Source organism: Phragmites australis, chromosome 3 (genome assembly GCF_958298935.1).
Source record: "Phragmites australis chromosome 3, lpPhrAust1.1, whole genome shotgun sequence".
In the NCBI taxonomy this organism is placed as follows: Eukaryota; Viridiplantae; Streptophyta; class Magnoliopsida; order Poales; family Poaceae; genus Phragmites; species Phragmites australis.
Genome location: NC_084923.1, coordinates 22,509,323 through 22,537,084, shown reverse-complemented (window position 1 = coordinate 22,537,084; position 27,762 = coordinate 22,509,323). Strand labels below are relative to the sequence as shown.

General features: G+C 40.6%; 2 pseudogenes; one reads left to right on the top strand and one right to left on the bottom strand.

The window, feature by feature from the left end:
• Positions 1-3,395: 3,395 nt before the first annotated feature.
• Positions 3,396-6,291, top strand: LOC133910598 (uncharacterized; annotated as a pseudogene).
• A 13,547-nt stretch (positions 6,292-19,838) lies between these two features.
• On the bottom strand, positions 19,839-21,855 carry LOC133910597 (uncharacterized; annotated as a pseudogene).
• Positions 21,856-27,762: the final 5,907 nt, after the last annotated feature.

The following is a 27,762-nucleotide window of genomic DNA, read 5'->3' as shown; positions in this document are numbered from 1 at the left end:
ATAGTACTAACACCAAATCATCCAGTGAGTACACTCTTACAAACTAGCCATTGGAACCCTACTCAAGCCTCTGTGAACACCAGACACTCCGGTGTATACTTCATCTCTATCACTGGGCTATCCAGTGAGTTATCCTGAGCCATCCGAGCATTTCCTTCTTCTCTGTGTAAATTGCTCTGGTATTAACATCTGATGCATATCACTTTATCACCGAACTATCTGGTGAGTTGACTTCAGCCAACCGAGTCAATGCAACCCTCTCTAGAAATAATATTCTTGTGTGCATTGCCTTCATCACCAGACCATCCAATGCGTTGAACTTCATTTTGCCTCTTTGCACTGTTCATTTTCTGGTGTGTGTAACACATTGATCACTAGACCATCCGGTGCTTTGATCTTCAACTTCAATGGCTGCAACCTTCTTTAGACAAAATGCTTTGGTGTGTATCTTCTCTGATCACCGGACCTTCCGGTGAGGTCATCAGGCCTCTCTCCCTTTTGTCAAATATGCTCTAGTGAGTTCAACACCCAGAGCATTGGACCATGTGGTGAGTTCATTTCTCCTGCGACTTCTCCAATTCAATCAAACTTTATCCCGGTTGCGGTGGCTTCTTCATGTATTGCATCTATGAGACCTACTGACATATATCGTTGATAAATATGTTAGTCTCATTGACTATAACACTCGAATTTTATCACGTGGTATCGGTGATTTGCGATTACTCCTAATCCACGTTAAGGTGAGTTCAAGATTCTAACCGCTTCTGTATCAAGTATGCAATTCTCACCATAGAAAATGGCTCACACCAAGCAACTTGATCTTAAGCCAGAATAGAATAATGTACTACTCGAAACCTTGATTCCACTAGAGTAGCACTTTGCCGTTCCGGTGAGGCATGCTTAAGACCTATCACAATCACCATCGTGGCTCATTCACAAGCTTCTTTGAAGGGCTCTATGGCGCAACCACCTCTAAGCCGTCTAAGAGGCGACAACCTCATAGAGTAACAAGTCGACAACATTTGCTTAAAGAATCACTAGTGCCACAAAACTCAAACTCTTCAAAGCTATACACTAGATGCTCTCGCACTCTCAAATATGCAACCACTAAGCCAACAGAGAGAGAAGAGGATGTCAAGTGCTCAAGAGTATTGAAATGAAGAGCTAGACTCTACCTTTGAACAATCGATGGGTCTATTTATTACCCATCACTCAAAATGTGGTCATTGCCTAAAGTTTGAATACTCTGCGCATCTGGCGGACAGACCGCAACTCATCTAGCGGTCAAATTGCTACTAATCCAATGACTACAAAAAGTGTAATGATGACACCAACATTGGTGAATAAATTACATGGTGGTCAAACCGCCACTGGTCTCAGTCAAACCACGAGTCTCGAATAGAGTACCAAAACTCTCTGTTCCCTAACGGTCAGACCGTCAGCCAAGGTAGAGAGTCCAAAACTCGCTGTTCCTTGGCGGTTAGACCAGGGCACCGTGCGGTTAGTCCATGACTTAAGAACTCGAGAAACTTCGGTCTTGTTTATACATTGGTCAGACCGGCCACTGCTGGCGGTTAGGCACTAAACACTCTAAAGGTAGTTTTTTTTTCGATTCTTCTCAAACTAAATTCCTCATTCTAGATGAAATGCAAGTTGAGCAATTGTGACACTTTTGATATCTTAAGTAAACACACATCAACCCCTATTAATAGTACTACACTTATCTTATCAATTCGGTTATTTCTCTTCTCTAATCACCAGCCAAAGAAAATACCCTATATTTTATACTTTTGCCTTAAGCTAACCATCTGTATATCTTCCACACATGCTTCTTCTAGCTTCACAACATTCTTGGGACTAATCTTTTTCATACTTGAATATAAACATGATAGCCACAATTCTTTATTGTCATTAATTACCAACCATTACAAATGAGACTGGAAAAGGATACTCACGATAATAGAACACCTTGGTTTTTGAGAAGAATAACATCACAAGACTTAGGTAGCAACCCATCCTCAATGGTTTAGTGATAAACTCCTAGAAATGAACTCATGTGACAATTCAATTGTCATGCACGAGCTCTCGTGGTTGGACCTTCCATCGGTGTCGATGAATGATTAGTTTGTGTATCTGATTGAGTGATATCCTCCTCAATTGTTGATCCAAAAACTTCAAATAATCATATCTTTTAAACTAAGTATCTATTTTGTGTTTCTTGAGCTTAAGAAAATGAGATCTCTCCTGCATATGTTTTTAAGATGTTATGATAAAACTTGGTCTCAACTAACAACTTTAGTTATTCCTTAGTAGCAACTCCATGCAACTTGCTAGTTCTTAGATTTTCTAATATCTACTAAGAACTTGCTATTTTAATATTTATGAAGTTACTATAACCTAAATGAAACAATAGCAACTCATTCTTTAAAAGGTAACAAACTCATATGAAAAATCAAACAACAGCTTTTTAGGTGATAAGATAACAGGGAATATTCAGTAGCAACTTACGTTAAGATATTAAAACTTTCGTGGATATATGGTAACAACTTAAGTAGAGACATCATAACAAATTTAGTGAGTGATAAAATTTTAGATGAGATCAACTTTAGTGAATATTTGATAAAAACTTATGTAGATACAATGTAGCAATTTCACTGAGCATTTAATAGCAACTTTAGGGAATACCTCTTTTCTTTGAAAGATTTTTAGAGAATATCAGGTAGCAACCGATGTTGAAGTAAAAACTCCAAGGCTACATTTCATAACAACTTATATGGATAATGTATTACTTCGGATAAGGTATCAACTTCAGTTAAAAAGTTTGCTAGCAGCTTATTTGAAAACTTTATTAGCAAGTCTATACATAATTTGCTAGCACCATTACATATAGCTTGCTAGCATACATAAAATAGTTTTGAAACTTATATAATATAATTATCATTTTATTTCATCGTAAAAAATACGACAGTGCACATAGAATTGTAAACGGATACCGAAAGATATATGATCGTTCAAAGGTGGAGATGGAGAAGGAACTAGCACAACAACTATCTGCGTGCACCCGGGCTCGGGTGTGAGCCGAACCCACCCGGGCTCGAAGCCTGGGTGACGCACGGAGGCTCTGATTTATTTTGTTTTCTCCAGCTTCTCCGGTGTGGTGCTACAGAAAGGATTACGACGTGCTCGTCGTCTACAGGATTCTCGATGGATCCTGGTGATCTTCGGATGGACGCTTTCTTCAAGCTGCGTGTAGTTGTAGGGTTAGCATGTGCGTGCGTTAGGTGTGTGTGGAGTGGGTTCGTATGTAGGGGTTGAGTAGGCGCGTTTATGTTCAGATACTACAGCTGTATTCAACGGTGAAGAGTCGTAAAAAAAAACTATCTGCGTGCACCTGACGTAACAGGCCGGCCCATCCCGCGCGCTCACAATCGTCTGTTAGCACGCCGCACCAGCACCATCCCGCCTCACCAGCCACCGCGGCGGCGGAAGGAGAAGCAGTCTTGCCTCCCTCCCACATTGGCGTGGCCGCTCTCCTCTTCCCTCCGCCGCTGCAACACCCTAGCACCCTCCGATCCTCTCCCATATCCCTGCCCCCCGCCTCCACCAGCTTTGCCTGCGAGAGAGAGGTAACTAGGCAGGATGGCGGACACTGTGCAGTACCCCGCCTGGACTACATCGCCTACGAGCGCCGCCTCGACTCGCTGCCCAACGCAACCTGCGCAAGCGCGCAATCATACGCGCAGCTGAAGACGAAGACGACCACGACCACCATCAGGAAGACAACGACAGGAGAGGGAGAATGAGGAAAAGGAAGAATAAGAAGTGGAAGAAGTCCATCTCCGACGTCGCGGGGACCCTCCGCATGCTCGACATCTACCGGATGGCCACCGTCAGGTTCAAAGAGGGCCTCGACCTCTGGTTCCGATACCTCGAGTTCTACCGCGACAAGCGACGCGGCAGGATGAAGCAGGTACCCCTACCATCCCCATATCGAATCCCTCACTAGTTTGTTGAGCCGAATTATCAGAGCAATCCGTAAATTTACCAGCTTTTGTTTGTAGAGATCTTGATGTGGCAATGATCTACTAGTAGGCGTTTCGGGTGTGGGGATTTCCCGCTCAGCATAGGAACATACAACGAGGTGCACGAGCTGCTAACATTCAGTAGCTCATGTACAAGTTGATTGAGTTCGAATTCCGCCTTTGTTTGTTGTAGTACTCCTCATTTGAACATTTCTCGTTTTGGGAAAATTGAAACTTTTCTTAAAAAATCAATTTTTTGGGAAAACTGAAACATTTTTGTTAGAGATTTTGTACGAGTTGGAGCTATACACTAAAATTTTCAGTGACAACTGACAAGTTAGCAAGTAAACTGCGTTCTGCGTTCTTCACGTATTTCATATCTTGTGGGAAAGTTGAATTTGAGCTATGCTGAGAAAGAAGACCTTAATTTACTTATGGTGGCAGGCATTAATGTTGTTGTCCTTGTGCTTGTCTTATTATTTACAGGTTATGGCACAAGCTATTCGCTACCATCCCAAGGTTCCTGGGCTTTGGATCTATGCGGCAGTTTGGGAATTTGATCAGAACCTGAATGTTGCTGCAGCACGTGCACTTATGCAGAGTGGTCTCAATCATGCCCAGAATCAGAGGAAATGTGGATTGAGTATCTTCGCATGGAGCTTACCTATCTTAACAAGCTTAAGGCTCGAAAGGTAGCTCTTGGAGAGGATGTGAAAACGCTGTGAAAGAATGATAACGATGCAGGTCACTGGAAAGAGGAAAACAAGATCTGTTCATGCCACTGAATGAACAATGTGAAAGTCCAGAACAGTCTGGCTCAGCTGGGGTTGCTCTAGAGGAGAAGGAAGATCTTTTTTGGCAGCAAGGACTGTTAATCATTCAAACCATATATCACGGTGCGTTGGAAGCTCTTCCATCAAGCTCAACCTTAAGGAAGAAATTGTTGGAGATATTAAATTGTGTTGAGTTGGCACATTCTGACGAGTTGAAGATAGAGGTCCTGGATGACCTGAAGAAAGATTTCTCCCATAGTGAGGACTACTGGGATTGGTTTGGTAGGCTTCAGCTTAAGGACTTAACTGGTTCCAGTAATTCAAATAGAAAGGATGCTTTATCGAATAAGTTGAACAGATCAATTAAGGTAAAAGCATTATGTCACCGCTTCTTTATACCTAGTAATCTCCATTATGGATTATCAATGAAACTCAACCTTGCTTGCTATTTCGGTAGAGGAAAAAAAGCATGTTGATGAATGCACCCTGGCCATGTCCTGACATAATAGAATGTTTTCAATGTTAATTCGCCCTAGTCAAATGATATATTACAGAGATTAGTGATTTTATTGTGGTGTTTGGTGTGCTCACATTCTTGGTATCTGTTACTTTGTGTGGGTATATGCACTATTACTACCTAATTGATTTACGTGGTAAATGCTAGTGTAAGCTTGTTATGAAAGCCTTTTACAATGCCATTCTCAATTATAATCTTGGAGCTTGACTAATCCATACAGTAAATTGTGTAAGCTTTAAAGCAATACTTTTGTAGTAGCCTTGTAGGCATGTCCTTTTATTTTAAGACCAACAATGCTAGTTTTTCCATTTCTCCACCAAAATACATCAGCTACATTGCACGCTGGTTTCGATACACCTTTTGTGAACATTCTAAATTTATAGTCTGTGGATTATAGGTGTATGATGAAGCTGTCAGAAGGCTGCCAACTTCAAAAATGTACTTCCTGTATGCAAAGTTTTAGATGGATGTTCTGTACCCTGACGGAGAAGATTCCATCACATTATTCCAGGATGCTGAATTTGATGCTTCAAATTCACTTCATCTATACTGTCAGTCTATGAAATGCTGAATCCTGTGGGTGTCTTACTGAGGATCTTGCTTGCCAATACGTATCACTTTGTTTGAAACTCGAAAGATTGGAGGAAGCTAAAAATCTTGCAGAAAAGCTTTGCAATGGTCCTCTTTCAAATGCTGCAAATTTGTGGAGCCTGAGAGCTTAAATGGAGATAAATTCGTGTGCTACTGCTACTGGCAGCTATCCCTTCAGCAACGAGAACTTGAGTTCTCTGTTTGATCTATTTAATACTGTACTTTAAAGTTATCCATAACTGAGGCTAAGGGATTGTGGCATATGGTAAGTCCCTTAGACTTGCCTCAGTCGTTTCCAATGATGATAGTTTCCATGTTATACTAGTATTGGCAAAATTCGGTTTTACCCTGCTATTTCTACTGTGTGAAATTGTTCTGTTAGAAATAATACCTCGAAAAGATAAAGTCTAGTTATAGTTGGATACAAGTCCAAAAAGGCATCAATAAATATGGATCACACATGTACATGTAACCATATACCATTATAGTTGAGATTCTCCTATGATTTTTTTCCCTTCGTATTAGAGGGCTTTTCACGTAAATATGTGCCTCTCGTGTCCAATTTTATGAGACAAGTGGTATCAGACCCTCTGTTTCCATTCTACTCGTCGGGTTCGCTTGTTCGTCAGGTTCTGATTTGAACTTCGTCATGCTACGCACGTGACCCTTTGTTGGGCCGCCTAGGTTCACCGTGCAGGTGTCTTCAACGTCGCGTGTCCTAGGACGCCGCGATGTCACCGGACACATTCTGCTCTGTTGCCGTGCGTCGCCTGTTTCTTCCACGCTAGATGTCTTTGCTTCGGAGCCTCAACAGAGTTTGCCGTCCTTAGGTCGGGTTGCCGTCGATGCCATGCCGCCGTTCATCGGATCTTGCCTATACGTGTGCTGCCCAGAGCCATGTTCGCTTGCCACGCGTCGTCGCCGACTCACCATCGGCCCTCTCGCCGGTCACCATCCGGCCTCTCACCAGCGTCGTCGTAATTTGCCGCCATGCATGCCGGCAATCGTCGACGATGTCCACCCGATCAACACCCAGAGCTCATATCCGTCTTAGTGCCTCGGATCAGAACACATGTATTTCTACTGTAGAAGACCTCAAGTAGCCACAGCAGATTTGGACTGTTGATGTCAGACCTAAGCGGCCACCGGCCAGCCTCAGCCAAGTACTATTTCGGTTCAGCCCGGCCCGCCCCCAACCAATATTGTTTCGATTCGACCTAGCCCGTTACTATGCACCGCTCTGCCCTGGCCTGTTACTGCATACTGCTTTGGTAGCCCAACACTGTTCATAGCTAAGTGCACCGCTACTGTTCACCAAATTGCTAAGTGCACCTGAATTACATACCAGGTTTTTCAGCTAGTTTTGCTATGGGCACACATATCAATGCACCAGGACTTTCACAGACTCTTGATTTCTAGCGATTTCTTGCTACATGCACCCAGTCAGCGTACCAAGGAGTTTTTTTCAGAACCTATCATATATTTTGATATGTACTTTTTTTCTCCAACATGTGATCCGCTAAATTTGACATTGAAAAGTTCGATGGCAAGATTAGTTTCTCCATATGGCAGGTTCAGATGAAACAGTTCTCATGCAAGTTGGTGTTTGCAAGGCTTTGGGTGCTAAATCGGTCAACATGGTAGATGACACATGGGAGAAATTGGACCAAAAAACACTTTTCACCATAACTCACTTTATCTATAGATATTCTGTGTGAAGTTATTAATGAGATGACTGCCTTAACATTGTGGAAGAAATTTGAGGAATTATACATGAAGAAATGTATCTCCAACAAATTACGCCTTAAAGAACCTTTGTAAAAAATTCACATGGTAGAAGGTACATATATCCAGTCTCATCTTAATGAGTTTAATTCACTTATCATTGATCTTGAGAAATTAGATGTGAAAATTGATAATGAGGATAAGACTACTGTTCTGGTGGTTTCTTTTCCTGCTACCTTTAAATATTTCAAGGAAAATATGCTTTATGACAGTCATGACACCTTTAGTTTTGATAATGTTAAATAAAATTTATTGTCTAAGGAGAAATTTGATGTTGATTCTCATTCTGAAGTTAAAGCTGAGGGTTTAATTGTTAGAGGTCATCACATAAAGGCAGTTCTTCTAGATAAAAATCTAGATCTAAATCAAGAGACCATAAATCTAGACTTTTTGCCGTTATTGGAAGAAAAACTCTCATGACATTTCTCAATGCATTTAATTGAAAAAGAAGGAAGAGAAGAATAAATATCAACAAGAAAAATCTGTTGAGGTTAATTTTGTTGAAAACAAATTTGATGGTGAGGCACTAATCAACACTGCTAGTATATGGAATCAAACTGCTTGGATTATTGATTCGGCTTGCACTTTTCATATATGTCAATATAAAGAGTGGTTCTCTACTTATGATCTTGTTGGTACTGGTGAAGGTATGATTGGTGATGAGTCTCCACTTGAAATTGCTAGAATTATTTCTATGCAAATTAAAACACATGATGGCACTGTTAGCCCTTACAAATGTTCGCCATGTTCCCAGAATAAAAAGAAATCTTATTTCTTTGGGCACTATTGAATCCCTGGGATATAAATATATTTGTGAAAATGGTCTTCTTAAGATTTGGAAAGGAAACCTTGTTGTGTTAAAAGTCAAAAGAATCAACAGTCTTTATCACATGCAAGGGTCTACAATTACAGGTATTGCAGTTGTTTTCTACTATTGCATCAGATCCTCACATCACCAAGCTCTGGCATATGCGCTTGAGACATAAGTGAGAAAGGTATGCTTCTCCCATGCAAAAAAAAAAGTCATTTAGATAATATTGGCAAACTTGATTTATATGAGCATTGTGTTTTTGGCAAACAAAAGAGGTCAGTTTTAGTACTGCAACTCATGAGACTAAAGGTATTCTCGATTATATTCATTCTGATCTTTGGTGCAAGTCTACGTTTCATTCTCTTGATGGATGTGAGTACATTATAACATCCGTTGATGATTTTTCTCGCAAAGTTTGGATGTATTTCTTGAAACATAAGAATGAATCTCTTTTAGTGTTTCATCAGTGGAAAGCATTGGTGGAAAATCAAACTGGTAGAAACTTAGAACTGACAATGGATTGAAATTTTGCAGTGGTGAGTTTGATAAATTTGTGCTAATCATGGTATTGCCAGACATTTGATTGTTCTAGGAACCTCTCAGCAGAATGACATGGCAGAGCTATGAATCGTACTCTTCTAGAAAGAGCCCATTGCATGCTTTCTAATGAAAGCTTATGGAATAAGCATGTGTTGTGGGCTGAAACTCTTTCTACAGCTTGTTATTTGATTAACCACTATCCAAATTCCATCATTAACTTTCAAATTCTAGAAGAGGTTTGTTCAGGTAAACTAGTTGATTATTCAAATTTGAGAATATTCGGTTGTCCTGCTTATGCTAATGTTAGCACTGGAAAATTAGAGCCTAGAGCAAGAAAATCCATTTTTTTGTTATGGTTATGGTGTGAAAGGATATTATTTATGGCGTTATGATTATTACAAATTGATCATTAGTCCCGATATTACTTTTAATGTAGATATTTTACTCTCAACGGGTAGTGATAATGTGGGTAGTTCTTCCACAATTGAATCTGAAATTGATGAAGCTGTTACAAGGAATGCAAAATTTGAGGTAGTTTTACCTACCATTGATAATGATTCTTCAATTACTCCTACTCCATAGCTAGAATCTGATTCATCATCTTCTGACAATATTGATCATAGCATTGCTCGAGATAAAACACAAAGGGATATTAGGTTGTCTGGTAGATATCATAACACTGATGATATGGTATGTTATGCTCTTCTTGCTACAAAAGATATTAATGATATCGTTGAACCCTCTTCTTATTATGAAACTATCTTATGTGAAAATTCTTCTAAGTGGTGAACAACTATGAATGAAGAAATTGAGAGCTTTCATAAAAATCAAACATGGGATTTGGCAGAGCTTTCAAAAGTTAAGAAACTTTTTAAACTGCAAATGGATTTATAAGAAGAAGGAACTAGGTACTCAGTTCTCCAAGGCGGCGTTCATTGATTACTGTGAGGAACTAGGCTCTACAGTCTATTTTGCGTCTGTGGCACATCCACAAAGTAATAGACATGTCGAGCGGGCAAACGACCTAGTACTTCAAGGAATCAAAACCCATGTCTACAACTGCTTATCCGCTTTAGCTAAAGCCTAGGCTTTCGAGTTGTCTAACATACTCTGGGCACTTCGAACGACGTCCAACAAGGCGGCGAGTGAAATGCCTTTCTTCCTAGTCTATGGGGCCGAAGCAATGCTGCCATGTGAAATAAAAAATCTATTCTCCCCAAGTTGAACTATATGCCAAGAAGGATGAAATCCCGAGAAGTCAGGATGATCTCAATACTCTCGAAGAAAAAAGGACACAAGTGTTGATAAGATTAGCACAATACTAGCAAGCTCTCCGGTGCTACTACGACTAGAACATCCGCAAAAGACCTTTTGAACCTAAAGATTTGGTTCTACGACTAGTACAAAGATTGAAAAACAACAACAAACTATCTCCAAAGTGGGAAGGTCTCTATTGGGTGGTCGAATCCAACCGATCAAGGTCGTATAGGTTAGCTATGGAGGATGGTCAAGTTCTTAAAAAATCTTGAAATATAGACCAGCTTCGCAAGTTTTATGTGCAAGTATTTAGGATATATTTTATAAATATTAGTTGCCATATTATTAATATATGTTTTTACCTATTTCGAGACAATGCCAAAAAAATAGAGATAAGCCGCTATTCAGGCACTTACGCCCATACACGCACTTGAAATTCTAAGACAGTCAATCCTAGAATCCTTCCTCGATAACCTATCAAGGGATTCACATACACTAGGATTACAAAATTTATCATGCATGCCATATTTCTGAAAAAAGGGAAAAATATCTTTAGGAACCACAAATAACACGAGGACAGATAGATGAAGTGGCAGGTGTCTTGCCATCTTTAACGGAGACGCTACCGGACACCCCCCTCTTATCTGCCCCAGCTGCCACTTCTTCCTCCTCTATTTCCCCCTCTAGAAGGTCCCAGTCCACTATGATCCAGTCCACCTCATTGTGGACTGGAGACATCGGGGGCTTGCCATCTCTAATAGGGACGCCACGAGTCACCACCTTATCTTCAACCTCCTAGTCGGACGAGACGTCGATAACCTCCACCACCGATCCAAATTCGGTTGTAGACGATGACAGAGTCAGGGGTGAGTACTCAGGGGAGGATGGGGAATAGTTAGAAGTTGAAGGAGTGTATTCAGGCAAAAGAGGAGGTTCAATGATTGAGTTCAGACTTGATGCAGCCAAGCTCTGGCACCAGGGGCTTTATATAGGCCAATGCGTCAAGGGAAGTATTGCTTCATTTCCAAAACATTAATTCCGTGCGCAGCCACATTATGAGCCATGGACGCCCAAGTGACACACGGTCATCAAGGCTACCTCTTTTCAGTTGGCTTGCATAGACAAAAGAGGCGGTCCCCGGTGCACTTCTTTATCCGTTGGATTTTTTAGTGCACGGGGTACAGTCGAAAAGATGGTACATCAACTCTTCTGTGCTTATGACAGGGAATATTTTCACCACTATGCAAAATTTCCGCTGTAGCAGTTCAACTTTCGAGCCTGGATAGCGATGAGTCTTATCTCCTTTGTACCTTTGCAAGGACATGATGATTTTTATAGATCGACTAGACAATCTACTTGGATGAAACACCTTCTTGGGGACTCACTTGAGAACTTGGAACTGTTCAGAATCCCGAGTAGCTTATTTGAGAGTGTCAGAAAATCCGGTTAGATGTTTCACCCTAATCATGGACCCGAGTCCTACTCGATGACATTATCGGACAAAAATCTTATATTTGCTAGCCATATACTTGATCCGTTGAAGTCTTATTTCACATACTGATGAGGGCTTGATGATGAATAATGGACAATTACCATATCTGGACACTCTAGGGTTTCCCTCAATTCTTGGGGAATATTTTTATCTCCAGGAAAGGGATCCTTGATAAAAGAAACATACCCGTAGGCACCCAAGGCGTCCCATAACCTGGAATGTTTATCTCCAAGAACATGAAGGACTCCAGAAGACGTACAATACCCCTATATATATACAGAGCAAGGGAACCCTATGGAGGAGTGTCTACACAACTCTACACAAACCATTAGAAGCCCAACCAAGACCGAGCAAGGAAGTTGTCAACTAGGTTTAAAGTCATCTAGCTAGCCACATACCCCTTTAACAAACAGGCCCATATCAATATATGACAAACATGAAATATGATCATTATCGCTAGGGACACCCGAACCTGTATAAAAACCCATATGTGTCCCCTTGTGTTTCACCTACTAAAAGTATCCCCTATTTTTCAACAAGTTCATTAGATTGGTGGTTCACAAATCGTTGACACAAAGACTATATATCACTTGTTCCTTACACGTTGGAAATCTCATGTATGCTATGATTTGCACTCGACCAGATTTAGCTCATGCAGATAGTACTGTGGTTAGCAGATTTATGTATAATCCTGGCAAAGAATATTGGAATGTTGTTAGGTGGATTCTTCATTATTTGAAAGGTACTTCTCATTTTGGTTTGATGTTTGATAAGAATAAGGTGAAGACAAAGAAAAATATTAATTGGGTTTGTTGATTCCGATTATGCTAGTCATCTTGGTAAAAGAATATCTATTTCTAGTTATATCTTCTCTATGTTATTCAGCTGTCAGATGGAAAGCTTTACCTCAGTCTGTTACTGCTCTTTCTACTACTGAAGGAAAATATATTTCCAACTGATATGTTCCACAGGTATTTGTGGACTTCGTAGGTATTCGTGGTGCTTATCAGCCCTTCAAGATTTCAGAGACAATTTCTTTAAGTGTATATTATAGGGGTTTTGAGTTGGGGGGGGGGGGGGGGGTTGTTAGAGATAATGCCTCAATTAGATAAAGTCTAATCCTGGTTGGATACAAGTCCAAAAGTTGCCTATAAATATAGGTCACCCTATATATGTAACCATATATCATTATAGTTGAGATTGTCCCCTGTGATTTTTTTCCCTTCGTATTGGAGGGTTTTTCACGAAAATATGTGTCTGTCGTGTCCAATTTTCCCTAACATGTTCGCAATGCATTTCACGTCTCAAAACTGTTTTATCATGAAAAGACTATCTAGAGAAGCTGGTGAAATGTGCAATGCTATCATTAAATTCAGCTGGTGGGAGTCACTACGTGAAAAGAAGTTATTAGTGACGAGTGATAATCAGCATTAGTGACCAGTCTCGTATCTGTCACTTTTATCGCATCACTAATGATAAGTCATTAGTGACAGGTGATAACCTGTCACTAATGTTCTGTCATTAGTGACGGGTCGTAACCGTGACCCATCACTATTGACTGAATATTAGTGACTGGTTGTAATCTTGACCCGTCACTAATAACTAATGAACATTTTTCGTATTTTTTAGACACAAAAAGTCAAAATAAATTCACCAGAGTCATCTCAACACAGGCACATCCCATATGGCTCACAAGCCACGCTTTTTTTATATTGTTTTCAATGTTTGCGATCTATGGGAATCGAACCCACGACCTCTTTCTTGTGTGTAGGCATCTTACCACCTCTGCTATCACATAGTTGTGATAAAAACCAGATAGTTTATCCTTTTAACCTTCTTTACCGAAGGTCATTAGTGCCGCGTCATAACCATGAACCGTTATTAATGACTAATTTTTTCATATTTCATCGAGGATTATAATTTGATAGGTGACCCATAGTGCATTCGGTAAAACGAGCATAACTTTTGCATACAGACTCTAATTTTGACGTTTATTTGACTCTACGGACATCTAAAAAAAGTTACATCTGTTTCTCCCCCACTCCGTCGGTTTTGGATAATTTTTTAGACCAAAAACGGTTTGGAAGATTGAGTTCTCACCCTTGGAAGTTACTGCACCGTTTTTAGAACGCGTGTTTGTGTCCATAGCCGTCACACTTTACATCAAACTTGAGCAGAAATGTATAATAGTTCCTATTTTAGTACGGTTGAGGTAAGAAAAAAATAAGAGACAAATAAAATAAAAATAAAAATATTTGCAAATACCATCATTAGTGACGGATTACAAGTTAACTTGTCACTAATGACTGGCATAGGACGATCCGTCACTAATGAGTGAATTATTAATGACAGATCAAGTTATGATCTGTCACTAATGACTGATCTACGACGATCCGTCACTAATGATTTTATCATTAGTGATGGGTCACAACTTGTCCCGTCACTAATGATTGGCCTAAGACAAAGTCATTAGTGACGGGTCACAATTTAACCCGTCACTATTATCATCAGTGACGAGTCTAAGTTACGACTCATCACTGATGATCACTCATTAGTGACGGGTCTATATCTGGTCCCGATCAAAAAGGATATTAGTGACACGTTCTTATTAGACTCGTCACTAATAAGATATTAATAACGCGTGTTGATCACTAATATAATATCTTCTTTGCTAGTTTTTTAAGTAGTGAGTGAGAAATTGTTGTCCTCATGGATCATTTTTTTCATTGTTCAAGAACTAGTTCCGCCTGGACTGAATATTTTGCGACAAGATTGCAATTCGTTTTTCAATGTAGTGTAATGAGTGCACTAGGCAGTTGCTTGTTTGGGCAGTGTTCAGAGAATTATAGTCTTTTCTGTCCTCATGGTCCTTTTTTTAATTACGATTGTTCATGCATTGAAGTTATAGAAGTGACAACTGCGGTTGATATTGCCTCGCTAGTTTCGGCAGTGTTCAGAGAATATAGTCTTTTGTGTCCTCATGGTCCTTTTCTTTATTACGATTGTTCATGCATTGAACTTATAAAAGCGACAACTGTGGTTGATATTGCCTCGTGTGTTTCCTCTTATTACTGTAGCATGCAGAAATAAAAGAAATCGGTAGGATTTCTTTAAGTTTATATTTATAGGGGTTTTGAGTCAAAGGGGTTTGTTAAAGATAATGCCTCAATGAAATAAAGTCTAGTTCTAGTTAGATACAAATCCAAAAAAACACATATAAATATAGGTCACTCTGTATATGTAACCATATATCATTATAGTTGAGATTGTCTACTGTGGTTATTTCCTTTCATATTGGAGGGTTTTTTACGAAAATATGTGTCTCTCGTGTCTAATTTTTCCTAACATGTTCGCAATGCATTTCACGTCTTAAAACTGTTTTATCATGAAAAGATCTATCTAGAGAAGCTGGTGAAATGTGCAATGATATCATTAAATTCGGCTGGTGGGAGTGAGAAATTGTTGTCCTCATGGAATATTTTTTTCATTGTTCAAGAACTTGTTCCGCCTGGACTGAATATTTTGCGATAGGATTGCAATTCGTTTTTCAATGTAGTGTAATGAGTGCACTAGGCGGTTGCTTGTTTGGGCAGTGTTCAGAGAATTGTAGTCTTTTCTGTCCTCATGGTCCTTTTTTATTACGATTGTTCATGCATTGAACTTATAAAAGCGACAACTGCGGTTGATATTGCCTCGCTAGTTTGGGCAGTGTTCAGAGAATTATAGTCTTTTGTGTCCTCATGGTCCTTTTTTTATTACGATTGTTCATGCATTGAACTTATAAAAGCGACAACTGCGGTTGATATAGCCTCTTGTGTGTTTGCTTTTATTACTGTAGTATGCAGAAATAAAAGAAATATGTTAAAGTGGAGATAAAACTGACATAAAGAAAAATCTTGCTCACGTGAAAAGAAATCTTAGAAAGCTAGTTTTTAAAAGAAAGAAAATAAAAGATAACTTTAAGTATTATGCAGTATGAGAAATTAAAAATAAAATCTTTAAAAAATATATCGGAAGAAATAGAAGATAGTAGCTGGAGATAATTATTAGAGATGCCCTTAGGTTGTACCAATGCCTTAGGTTATCGCTTTTGGAATATAGAGCAGGCATGTTACACCTCTGTATTTAATACAGATTTCTTGCTTTTCCTCGTACGAGCCTCTAGTTCTTCCAGTACTTCATAGAGCTGCAAGCTAACCTTGCATTGATTGGAGACCATAATGCCCTTGCAAATGCTCGAAAGCTTTATAATTCAGCAATCGACCTCTATCCCCAGGAAAGAGAAGTATGGAGAAACTAGTACAACCCGGAGTTGAAGGTGAGATTATACATTACCTGTAATTGTTGCTTAAAATGCTTGCCCTTTGTAGTGACTGATCGTGGTCACTGACATTATAATCGCATTATAACCAGGTGGGAACATCAGAAACTGCAAACGCTGATCACGCTGTAAAATGTAATATCATTTTTTATTGGATTTCCTTTTTTTGTTTCAAGCATATTGAGGTCAACAAGTTGATGCAACAAAATGTTGCCTTCACTTTGTTTATCTGAGCTGAGGTGCGGTTAGGCTAATCCCTTGTCGTCATTTGGGTTTGTGTTACTCAAACGCTGATCACGCTAAGTATTATTTTCTCCACGGATAGCATCAAATTTTATCAAGATAATGAAAGAATCATTTGCTTGCTTCAGTGCTTTGGATAAATAAATACTACTTCCTATGATCCCAGATATAAGTCTATTACGATATCAACACGGTCTCTAATATGACACTTTGATTAGTGATATCTATAAAAATAATAGAAATAATATATTATAAAAGCATTTTTCATAATAAATCTAAAAACATGAATGTTGTGTTGTAAATATGTATGCTTCTTAGAAATTGATGGTCAAAGATTAAAACGTTTGACTTGGGACAATCATAAATGGACTTATATTTTGGTTTAGTAGAGGAAGTAATATATTGGCATGTCAGTTTGGTTTTGTCGTTTAATCGGAGAAATCTATCTGTCAGCAACGATAATGTATGAACCTGAAGAGTGTAGCTGATCCGTGATCGGGCCAAATTATTTTATCTGTCCTCAAAACGAACACGATACATAATGGCCAACTCCACAGCAAAGCATCACTTGCTTCTCGTCACATGCAGTCGCTCTCATACTCGCCGTGGTCTCCGCCCGGTGCATGCACCGCATAACCGGCGGGCCGGGACAGCTGATCAGGGGGACCGGGCCGCCGTGTCCGTCCATGCCGGACGGCAGCTGCTTGGGCGACACTGCGGCGATCGACGACCTCCTCACGGAGTGCCTCGTCCCTGTGCGAGCCGGTGCTTATTAGTTCGGTTGGCACATATATCATGCGTAGTTGTTACTGGTATTACACCACGGAACAAGTCGGCCGCGGTTGGTTCCACCCATATATCGGATTACTCCCTTATTATATGCCTGAGAACTATGAACGATTTTAAATGAAGCTAAATGATGAGGGGCTATGCTGCTGCATATATAGGCCGGCTCCTCCTCTGGTCATGTCTTGTCTTAGAGCATCTCTCCACCCGCCATCCCACTTGATAGCTAAAATGCTCAAAATCCTATCTCCAACAGCGACGCCATCATGCTCGCTATTTTTGACGTGAAAATCCGGTCTCCAACAGCTACGCCATCATGCTCGCTATTTTGAAGTGCCCTCCATACTCGACCTCACGCAGGCCAAATATGGCATCCCTTTCCCCCCATGCCATCTCCAACCGTCGCTCCATCGTTTGCTCGCACCATCATCCTCCGCCCATTTCTCCCCCTATTTCCTTTTGCGTAGAGCACCACACACCGCCAAGTTCAATCGGTCCGCTGAGGGTGACCGTCCGAGGCAAGGAGCGGGAGATCTTTATGGATCTCGTGGCCCGCTGCCGCGGCAGGGCGGACAGGGCCACTGGTAGGGAGAAGGAGAAGGATTGGGCAGTCTTTGTCGACGGTGAGCGGGTGGACCTCGACAGTGACGATTACATCCAGGTTACCTGAGACCTTCATAACTGGCTCTTCCCCCGTTGCGAGCCACCCCCCACAAATGCCTCGACACACACGCACGCCCATGTAGTGCTCATCTTCTGGGTGGAACTCGGCGACGGTGGAAGAGGCGAGGAGCGTGAGGTTGATTTGGGAAGGACCCCTCGTATGATAAGGCCGTGAGAAGGAGCACAGATGTCTGGGGAGTCTACCTCGCACGATGGGGCAACGGGACTCGAGCGAGACGGGTAGCAGCGAAGACAGGAAGAAGGGGATATGAAGGAGTTCTTCCCCAATTATGTACAGTTTGGTTAAAAAATGACTAAAATATAGGAGAGTGGAATATGGATGGTGAAGTATAGATGGTTTGTAGAAGTGCTAAAAGATATAGAGGAGAGATCTTTTTAGATGTCCCTCCGTATAGAGATATGGATAGTGCAATTTAGCTAGTCTTTTGGAGTTGCTCTTACTAGCTCACGGATACAGGCAGCTATATATGCAAAGCCAAAACAAATACAATTTCAAATATGGGTCTGTTTGGTAGAGCTTTCAGACTAATTTTCAGAGTGGAATTAGTGGGAGCTCTACCAAATGGCTGTTTACAGTTTTCAGCTCACTATGTTAGAATCACTTTTTAGTGATGGGTGATAACTCTCATTAGTGACGGGTAAAATCCTCGTCACTCCAAACGTGTCAGTAATGTGGACACATTAGTGACGGGTAATGACTATATATTAGTGACGAGTCTGGATCCAGACCTGTCACTAATGTATAGTGACAATATATCAGTGACGGGTAGGATCTAGACCCGTTATTGATGTGTTTTTTAAAAATAAAAAATATAGGGTTCCCCTAGTATGTAAACACACTATAACACATTTTCTATTCCGTGACCATAAGCTTTCATCACTGATTATTGAATATTTATCGTGGCATAAAATTTGTGACGGTTGTATGATGAAAATTTGTTTGTTACCTTTCTTGCATCTCTAATCAAATTCAGTGATGAATTAAAGCCTTTTCATCATAAAAATTATGACGATATTGTATTGTCATTACTTTTATGATGTTATGCATCGTCACTGTTGAAACAAAAGCGTCACAAGTTGGTGGTTACGGTGTTGCCACGTGGATAGCAATCGTCATAAATTATGCAACCAAGTGATATGGATCTGATGTGGCAAAATATTGTGAAGAATTATGGATCTGACGTGGCAAAATATTATGATAGATTTTGTCATCACGATTTAGCGAAAGGCCCATGTGATTGCTGAGTCTATGTTGATTGTTGAGCCCAATTAATGTGGGCTCATCCTATTTTGAGGCTCAATTCGGTATTGATTGAACCCATTTTGAGGCCTAATTCGATATTTTGATAAACACATTTTGAGGCACAAAATGCTATCTCCGAACTATCCGGTGAACACAATTTTCAGAAACCCTAGACTTCAAGCTTTGTTCTCACCAAATAAAATGGTGTGAACAAAATGCTAGCGTTGGAGTTTTATGTTTACGCTGTACAATTACTCAGAAGCATTTCAGAAAATCCTTCTAACACCGGATGTTCCTATGACCTACCAGAGTTTTGCTCTTTGTCTGGTATTCATAATCTTCCACTGCAACTCCTCTCCTCCATCTTCTATACGTCGGATGATCTGGTGATGACACCAGAGTATTTACCGAACTAAAAGTCAAAGAGTAAACTATAATTTGAGCTCACCGGATGATCCTTCATTTAAAACAATCTATCATCGGACTATCAGGTGTTCGCATTAGTTTTTACTCGAGCCAAATTTGAGTGTCAACACTAGTTTATAAGCCCTAATCCTATAGTTCATACGATTTACAATTGCATAGCTCCCAAAGACCAAAATACAATAATAATGTTCATAGACCCTTGATAGAATGAAACTGTGACAAGTTCACAAAATATATTTTCCCCCAAGTCTCAAAATCATAGAAATAGAAACCACAACAGTTCACTAACAGTTGGAGTTACATCAATCTAATAAGCAGAATCCATAAATTTTAGGGAGTAGAGGGACCTAACCCTGACTGAAGCTTAGCAGTTGATGAAGGAAGGTATTAGTTTCTTGTGCTATCTTCTTGAAACTATCGATCTCTTCTGACTAGTTTTTCATTGATGTTTCTGATTCTTGTGCATGCTTCTTCAAGGTATCCAACTCTTACTGCTGAGCATCAATTTGTTGTCGAAGTTCTATTGCTCCTTGTTTCTCGGTCTCAAGTTCAGCTAAAAGATGTTCTACATGTGAAGAAATGCCACCTCTGAAGCTTTTCTTGGAGGCTGACTGAAGGCTCATATTTTGAAGAAATGTACTTGATTGCATAACTTGAGAAATAACTTCAGTAGCAGACTTTGGTTCCTATCCATCTTGTACTGGTTTAGCCATGATTACTTCCATATCAGCCAAACAGTAGAAGGATTACAACTCAGACTTGCATCTTGTACTTAGATTTTTTTCAAGTGCACTTCATGTAGAAAAAGAAAAAAAGAAAACAAGGACTTGCAATAGCTTTCTTTACTGTCTCACTTAAACACATATTCTTGCAGCAATGGTAGTCCTTGAAAAGATCAATCGTGGTGGGCTCTACATATTTATATTTATCTTGCTTCTAAAATGATGTGCAGATAATTTCAAACTGTTAGCTTGGAACATGATCAGGATTTCATGAGTAATGACCACAAATATCATTTGTTTAGTGAATACCATGACATGGGCCTGTGCAATGTAGCACCTAGAGCATGTTCGCCGTTGAAACCAGACATTCTCACGATTCAATTGGTTTTTGATACACTTGTCATGCAGATGATACATTTGTGTAAGATATACTAATAAAAATACTAAATACTAAAAAATACTCTAAGGATTTCACTTTCATGAAAATACGGTACAACATTTAGAAGCAACAGTGCCATATATGCATGTGACATCCCAAGAATGTCCAAATTTCATTAAACAGAAAGTGTGCAGTTTAGCAATAAAATATTGTGCTTAACCATTAATCCATATGTTCCGGTTCGTGCTAAATTCAAGTGTTCTGAAAAAATGGTTTTTTGGTTGCACATTTCTATCTGACTGACAAATAGCATTTGTAACATAGGAGGAATCCAAATCCAAAACTCAGTTGAACAAGACTCATACCTTGTGCTTCGAGCTTGACGACATCTCCACCGATTCTCTCCATTGGGTGTTAGTCATACACTTCGTAGGCGATGTTGTTCTCACTTCATTTGCTGGTACACCATTGAAGTACTATTTTTTCATCCTGTACCTCATCTGTCATTGTCCACCCTTTAGCATATCAGCACATGCATTTCTTATTGCCTTACTATTGGTGTCTATGGTAAATTGGCCCTAGTAAAGAGCATGAACATTAGGAAAAGAGAATGCAAAGGATACAATGAACTTCACTTTTGGCCAAGAGTTGATATACGTACAACAACTTTGCCAATGTAGTTTGTAAGATGAGACTCGTTCTTCTTGTACTCCTTCCAGTGTGGAAGGATTGGTATATGTTGCCTAAGTATAATCCCACCCTCTGATGCAAGCTTTGCAGCTTGCATAGGTGCCTCCGGCTGTCTCTCCCCTTTAAAAATATGGGTTGAAATCTTACTAAACAACCATTTGCTTATCCTATCAAGATCTTTCCCCATTCTTCTTCCCCTTTGCCCTTGTTATGTACTAGCAGTTGGTGCACCTGATAAAATTACATTCATAGAGTTAGCATAAATCATTTAGTTGCTATTTGCAATAGTGTAAAGAATATTTGCCTTGCACAAAGGAGGTATAATCACTTGCCTTCATCGCTCATCTGGATCTGGTCCTCATGTTGGGTTGGAGAATTAACAGATATCAATGCATTATGTTTGACAGTAGATATGCTTAGGATGGACACTTCTTGTGGATCTGGACTCGTACCATGGAAAAATTCCTCATTTGAAGTCAATTCTCTTGTCTTTTGCCTAGTTACTCTAGTAGGTTGCTCCTGTTGCTTAGGTGCCACCACTCTCTTTGATGCTCTTGCTCCTCCAACAAACATGCTGCCAATTTACTTGGAACTCTTGTTAGGTAGATCCTTAGAAACTTTGAGGCCTCAATAAGCAAAATACAAGAAGAATTAAATCCATATTAAACAAATTGCATAATCAAATCTAATAAGAAATAACACTACAACAGTGATAGAATAGACTTGCACATGCAAAGAAAAATTAATACCTTATCAACTTCCTCTTGTTCAGAGTCCTCGGTCTCTTGAGGGTCATACAAAGAACCTGAATCTTTGGGACCACTACCCTTGCTCTTTCGAAATGTATTGTAAACTATTGATGCTAATGCAGTGATACCAAGTCTTTGCAACACTTGATTGTTCCTCATCATAATTTGAGACCTCATTTTGTCAACCTACAACCTACCAACTTCCGTTGAATTGGTGGCACCTTCCGCCCTGGTGCCATAGGGGTCTTCGGAAGGAGAAGGATTGGTCGTCAGTGGTCGTTGGGAGGGAGAAGGGGACAGGGCAAGGAACAACGAGGGGAAGATTAGGGATGGCGGTGAGGGGAAGATTGGGGATGGGGGAATTGATCTAGCTATAGATAGAGTGTCAGATGAAATGCTTGACAAGGCAAGGTAGGGAACAACAAGGGGAAGATGGGATGGTGGCGAGGGGAAGATTTATATTTTGTCGATTGCCCTCAGTTGTTTACCAAAAAAACCTTGCTGTGGTGTAGCACGTCCAAGGAAGATTTTGGGAAGGCAGGCACAAAATAGACATTTTGCATATCATTTTGGGTGGTTGTCTGGCGAGGTGGCTTTTGGCGCACCAAATTTTGTAAAGCAAAACGTATGCAAAACGGAATTTTGGTGGGGTGGCTTCTGGCAGGGTGGCTTTTCGCGGGCGGAGCATTAAGCAAAACGTGGGGGGAGGGGGGCAATTTGCTGAATGTAAAGCTATGCAGTTGTAGATAGGGATGAAAAAGGAACGGGAAAATCCCGTCCCGTACCGGTGTTGTATCCCCTTTTTTCCCATCTATTTTTGTTTTTTCTCATTCCTGTCTACCCCATTTTTGTTTCTGTCGGGCTGAGAAAATATGAAAGTGAAAATGGTTAGGGGGTTTCCTAATCGTTTCCGTCCATTTTCATCCCTAGCGGACAATCCGGTGTTATCATTATTTTGTGCACTGCATTTATATTTTGTGCATTTGTTTTTCAAAATCAGTATTGGATATGGCATTATTGGATATGGTTCCAGTATGGAGCCATTTCTGATAAGTTCAATATCGAAAACGTCTATACCTAAGGACCGTGTCTGATAAACCCCCCCCCCCCTAGTGAATAATTTATAGTACTGCTGTTATCTCAATCCTTCTCAATACATGCATACAATTAGAAGATAACCAAAATAATTAGAAGATAATGATAATACATTCATACAGTTTATCTACAAACACAAAAGTAGTTCACACGCATACATAAGCTATATACAAACACAAGTAGTTCACAAGTTAACACCCATCAGCTATATACAAAGACAAAAGTAGTTCTACGATTACACTAATTGAATAAAGGATTGCCACCCTATTTCTTAGGCTTCTTCACCGCCTTCGAGGACGATCCATCACAACCATCCTTCCTGTGTTTTAGCAGTACCATCGCAAAAGAGCTATCTTCAAGAAACGCCTCACTGTTGTCTGGGTTTGGTTCCATTCTGACTACCTCATTTATCATCCTGAACCAGACAATATTCTTGGGCCCAAAACATTTGCCCTTGTTCAATTGATGATTACGAGTAAACCTAGTGTTGCAATTCACAAATATATCTCCATTTTCATGGACAACAATAGAAAAGTTTCCTTTATGGATGAAAGATCAAAGAACATGATTCACTAGGCAGTAATGGTCAACAGTGGTGGCCCTCACAACAACAAAAAATACATACTCAACCTTACCAAAATTGACACCAAGTTGGCGGACTATCGACTCATGCATAGCAACAACGCCATCCCCTAGGTGCCTAAGGTCACTGAGCAAACCCATAGCTGTTACATGGCAATCAAAGAAAAAGATGGGTTGTTGTTTCAACTTCATCTATGCTGGATTAGAGATAGCCAACAGATGTATTGTGCTGTAACTAAAACTAAACTGACGAAGCTCCACTAGAATATAAAAAGAACCGTTTTACTTATGATACATAATGCACACATATTGACATGTAACACTCACGTCAAATCCCTAAATAATTTTAACATTCAACTCAAGTACAGATGGAAACCTAACCTATCATTTGTGACAGAAATATGTATTGGGATTAGATCACCCCATGGACTATGGGACTGAGATCAAAGATAGTGTGTTTGATCATTCTACAAACAAATGGATTATGATGAACTTAGTAGCATGAACACAATCGTGGAAATGAGTAAGAATGTGAGACATCATAAACAACAACTAGAAGCACAAAGTATTGTACACAAATATCAATTCAATGCACAATTGATGATGTGGTTAAGAAATAGTTACTACACATTCAAAAGGTTTATCACTTAAAGGTTATTTTAACAACCAGAGACATCAACAAAGTTCCCTATTAAAGTTGACAATGACAATCAATGCACATATCTATAATTCCATCATGTATCAAAGGAATGAAGCACCTAAAAATATAGCATTTGTATTGAACATGTCTATGGTATAAGATCAGGCAATGCCACAACGTATAATACCAGGAGAGCCTATTTCTCATCTTTAAAGTATAAACAGACCTTTCCTACTTTCTTTAATAACTGTGGGGGTTGGCTAGGGTTCATTTAGTTATTTCTTCATTGTGCCATTAGAATCATATTGACCATTGCTCAACATAGAAAATAATAGAATGAGAACATGTGAATCACAACAATTTTTGCAATTCAAGAACAATATGAATGTGAAAAATCAAGCATAGAAACATTCATACACAAAAAGCTAGTCCATTCCAAATTGCCTCTATAAAAAAGTGATTAATAAAAATGATTAGTTTTGAACTCACTGAACTCATACTAAAATCAGGTAGAGGCATTGGTATTCATTTCAGGCTCAGATAATGTCTAATTGCTAATTACTTGTCACCTCCATAAAACCTAACACATTCTAATTACTAGTCACCTCCATTTCAAGAATCAATAATGAAAATGCACGTGGCCCTAGAACATTTGGTATGAAAGGAAGGAAGGGAGCGGGTGGCATACCTCGACAGAGATGAGGTCAGGCCAAGCTCGACGGCGGCGCAGGGGGCAAGGGGTCCTCCTCCGTGGTCGACGACAACAACGGGGACAATGAAGACAGGGACGAGGACAATGGCGACGGTGACAGGGACAACAATGATAGCGACGGGGACATGGATGAAGGTCGAGAGTGGAGTGGAGTGGAGGGATTGAAGGATTTAGATAGGGCGGCGTGGAGGGGCGAAGGAGGTGGCGGCGTCGAGGGGCATGGAGTGGAGGGAGTAGAGGGGCGGAGGAGGTGGCTTGGAGCGGTAGTGCGTAGGGGACGAGGAGGCGGCAGCCTGTAGGGGCATGGAATGGAGGGAGCGGAGGGGCAGAGGAGGCGGCGTGGAGCGGCATTGCGCAGAGTGGAGGAGGCGGGGGTGGCGCCGAAAATGTAGGGTTCCCACGCCCTCAAGAGCATCGACATCATTGTACAAAACCATAATGGTGTACGGCACGTGCGTTGGGATGCCTGTACTCCCATGGAAAACCACAATAGTTGCTGCAGAACCCCAAGCGATGTGCAACAGTTCACACACTAAAATCTGCCCAATCTGTCGCATATAAATGAGGAACTTACCGCTGTCATTCTCAACAAAATTCAAAACTCAGCCAATATTGCCACTTGCCACCCAGCTAACAACTCCGATAACTTAGTGAAACCACAGCATGGAAGTCATGGACTGGGCAGACCTCCCATCACTGGCCCTTCGTGCAATCACTGATTGCTTCGAAGGGGGACTTCATGTCCTTCAGGGCGACTTGCTCTAGGTAGCGCAACAACGTACGGCGCAAAGAGCATGCGCAATTCACCCCATGGATCCTTTGGACTGATGAAATCCATGAGTCGGGTGAAGTATCATTTTACTCACTGATCGAGGAACGGACTTTCATTGTATAGGTCCGCTCCTTCGCAGGTCGCATAATGCGATTCAAGACCTTCTAGGGAAGCTATTAGATAGTGTTTGACTACAACGGTGATTCTAGTAGCATCATAAAACTGCTAATAGGATAGGTGCTTAGGCTACCTCCGTTGCCAGAGTGGGCCTGCTACCACAACTCGAAGGTTTCTTCATATGCCCCAAACCAGGAGATGACACGGAAAAAGACATCATCATCTACGCGTACTGCAACTGCCACATCATGTATGGAGAGTGAGTTGAGCAAGCGTCATGGTGGCCAGTCGATAGCACGGGTAGCTAGACATCGGAGCCAACAGAGGAGCTGTGGTTACAGATATGGCCTGAAGGGTAAGAAGTTTTGCGGATGATTTAAGCGGGAGGTCATGTAATCCTCCTCCGAAGTGCCATGCCCGAGGCTTTGTCGCCAGATAGTGTCCAGTGGATGTCACCCCCGGAGGCACCGTATAGCTTCCAAAGCAACAATGTGCAATGGAACCTCCTCGGTCACAAAGACTGGATGGCGACCCCGGAGCTCCATGACAAGATCATGTTATAGAGCTGGGATGACACATGGTACATCCTAGCCAAAGAAAGGGACTTCATGAGCCTTCGCAGAGGTTGTATTCATTTCCTCAAATGGCTCAACGACCAAGGCGGGGACCAATACTATGTATGGCAGTGGGACGTCGTGGAAAATGCCACAGTCATTGACCAGGGCATCCCCGCAGCACATCATGAACATCGGCCACTTGGTTCATCTCAAGTCTGGAATAGACTGCCATGCCAGAGGAGAAGAGGCATCAGCCATCGCACCTGCATAGATATTATCTATAGGTCACGCAGATACTATATTTTGTTGCCCATTAGCAAGCACTAGAAGGGTTCATGCAATCAGGTGATTAATGTATTTTGCTTCTTTTTACACAACATGATGGTGGAGGGCTATGCCCTTTATCTAAATACATATACAATATTTTTTGTGTCCTTTGTTTCATAACAGGCCAAGTCCTGCCATTTTCGGGAATTGACTTCAACTGACCGAAGGGGGGAGATTGAGGCTAGGGCTTACGTCGTACAGTTACTCATAAATGTTTTGAGAAATCCTTCTTAACATCATATGTTCCTATGACCTACCGGAGTTTTGCTCTTTGTTCGGTGTTCACAATATTATGCCGCAACTCCTCTCCTCCATCTTCTATACACTAGATGATCTGGTGATGACACCAGAGTATTCATCGGACTAAAAGTCATAGAGTAAACTCTAATTTGAACTCACCAGATGATCCTGCATTTAAAACAAGCTATCACTAGACTATCCGGTGTTCACATTAATTTTAACCTGAGCCAAATTTGAGTGTCAACACTAGTTCATACGATCTGCAATGAGGGATGAAACGGATGGGAATGGTCGAAAAACCCCCTAACTGTTTTAACTTTCACATTTTCTCAGTCGAACAGAAACGGAAACAGGATAAGCGGGAAGGGGAACAATTTGGACATAATTATCGGGTCGAAAACAAACTAATCTGATCAGAAAAATACTGGTATCAGTAAAGATTCAAAAGCACAAAACGGAAATACCGACCCACGATCAGCCGTTCCTGCTACTGGGAGCGAACCAACCGAGCTACCGCTCGGTCCTCAAGGCTTATGTGGTTGTATCTTCTTATCTTGTATTGTTTGAGTTAAGTATTGATAAAAAATGATATGTCATGTGAATCAAAAAATCATATGATATTTTTTACTTTCATGCGACTTGCTGAATGGATTGTGTCGGAGGATTAACTCCTGTCGCAGGGATCCCGA